Source organism: Artemia sp. Qi Xiang Cuo, chromosome 10, assembly GCF_049724085.1.
Source record: "Artemia sp. Qi Xiang Cuo chromosome 10, ASM4972408v1, whole genome shotgun sequence".
Lineage (NCBI taxonomy): Eukaryota > Metazoa > Arthropoda > Branchiopoda > Anostraca > Artemiidae > Artemia > Artemia sp. Qi Xiang Cuo.
Genome location: NC_142803.1, coordinates 60,004,441 through 60,006,950, shown reverse-complemented (window position 1 = coordinate 60,006,950; position 2,510 = coordinate 60,004,441). Strand labels below are relative to the sequence as shown.

General features: G+C 35.5%; 1 pseudogene; it reads left to right on the top strand.

Annotated features, from left to right (window-relative positions):
• The first annotated feature begins 827 nt into the window (after nt 1–827).
• Nucleotides 828–2,300, top strand: LOC148947969 (uncharacterized; annotated as a pseudogene).
• Nucleotides 2,301–2,510: the final 210 nt, after the last annotated feature.

The following is a 2,510-nucleotide window of genomic DNA, read 5'->3' as shown; positions in this document are numbered from 1 at the left end:
AAGGAAACATTTTTTTTATACCTTGTTTTAGTAAAGCGCCAAATAAGCAGTAGGCTTTAGGCTTTTACAGTTGGGAAAACGGGCAGTAGCCAAACTCTTGTTTGTAGTGAAAACTATAGGTCTCGATCAGTCTTGGGAAGAACTACTGAAAATAAAGTTAATATTTGATTTATAACGAAACTGATTGCGGAATTTATAAGGGAAGGATAGTAGCGAGGATTTTATCACCTTGGTGTATTTGATGTGAATATTAATAAATTTATTAGCTTTGTATTTTGTCATCATTTAATGATTGAAACGGCTTAAATTTTATTTAGGGACTGGGTGATTTTGATGACGCTCTCTCCCTCCCACTTTTCAAACTTTAATCAGTTTTTCCGACTACTTTGGTATTTCTTGACCCCAAAACAGAGAAATAATTCATCGTAATAATTCTGGGTATATTGTTACCCTCAGATATTTCACAAGCCTACTTTTTCCAATATAAAACGCATGTTTAAACACTTTACAATCTACATTATTTATGGCCTGTCACGGAGCCTGCAAGGGGATTTTCATCCTAGTTAACGGGGTAAAAGGGTGGCAAGAGTTCTTATTTGGTCACTTTTTGCTCTTAAAAAGGACTAGAACTTTTAATTTCCAATCTAATGAGCCCCCTCCGAAGTCTCTTTAACCACCGATTCCATGTAAAGTTGCTGTGCAAAAACAATAGTTTAAAGAACCCTTTAATACCGGGTTTACTTAAACCCAAAGGTTTATTTTTATATTTGCCATCTTGCAGCACTAACCGAAACAAAAATAAAAGGTAATTGATTTGAAACGAAAGCTGCCTCCTTCATAATCTTGGTTTATAATACAAGCTGCAATTATTTTTTTTCAAAAATTTGGTTGCATTGATTGTAATAGTCTCCATTCTGGTTTCGTAGTCTTAAATGACGTTTCTTTATCTCTAAATAATTTTTATCCTTCAAAATTCTGTTGTTTTGGATTAAAACTAAATAAAAGAATTCTTTTTGGAACTTGGCAACCTGGAAAAGTATTTCTAACAAGTTGTTGCTTTTCTATATCGAGTTTATTCCGAAATCTGAAGTTTAATCTGCCTTCTATTTTAGATGACCGAGCTATCCTGCCGTTTTCAGATAATGAGTCTCAGGAAATACAATCTTCAAAAATAAATAACGAATTTGATGCTGGGCCTGTTTACTCAAATACAGCAGAAAATGTAAATGATTTAATTAATAGCTCTAATCATAAACAAGCTGTATATTCCGAAAAGAAAGAGTGCACTTCAGTACACTTTTCAGATGCTGCAAAACAGCTCGAACTCGAAAAAGGAATTCCTGCTGTATTGTTAAAGAAATTGAGCAGCAAAGTAGTTGAACAGCAAATTAGATGGAGCAGATTCATCTGGCGATTTTCTTCATGTGGAAATGAGGAATTTTTTTGTATATTGCATTTACACCAAAAAACAAGCAGCAAGCACTGTGTAATTTGTTGTGCGGTAATGGAAGACCACTCAAACTTTGTGAGAAATTATTTAGGCGATGAAGGAGTTTGTCCGATATCCTTGTGTAAAAATGTTGATGATTTAAATCAGCATTTGCTTTTAAAACACGGAAAATCCGAAATGAGTGACGCCTGCAATTTTTGTCAAAAGATTTTTTCTGCACCAGGCTCTTTGAAAACGCACCAAAGAGTGCAAACAGGTGAGAGACCATACAAGTGTGATATATGTCACAATAGTTTTTCTCTATAAGGCAATTTGAATAGGCACCAACGAGTGCATACAGGTGAGAGACCATATAAATGTAATGTTTGTGACAAGACCTTTTCTCAGTCATCAAATTTGAATAAACACCAAAGAGTACATACAGGTGAGAGACCATATAAATGTGATACATGTCAGAAGAGTTTTTCTTTATCAGGCTCTTTGAATACGCACCAAAGAGTACATACAGGTGAGAGGCCATATAAATGTGATATATGTCAGAAGAGTTTTTCTTTATCAGGCGCTTTGAAAACGCACCAAAGAGTGCATACAGGTGAGGCACCATACAAATGTGGTATATGTCAGAAGAGCTTTTCTCTATCAAGTAATTTGGATAGGCACCAACGAGTGCATACTGGTGAGAGACTATATAAGTGTAATGTATGTCAGAAGGGTTTTACTCAATCAGGCACATTTGAATGAACACCAACGAGTGCATAGAGGTGAGAGACCATATAAGTGCGATATATGTCAGAAGAGTTTTATTAGAACAGGCGCTTTGAATACAGCACAAAAGAGTGCATACTGGTGAGAGGCCATATAAATGTGATATATGTCAGAAGGGTTTTACTCAATCAGGCCTTTTGGAAGCGCACCAAAGAGTGCAAACAGGTGAGAGGCCATATAAATGTGGTATATGTCAGAAGAGCTTTTCTCTATAAAGTAATTTGGATAGGCACCAAAGAGTGCATACAGGTGAGAGACCATATAAATGTGATGTATGTCAGAAGAGTTTTACTCA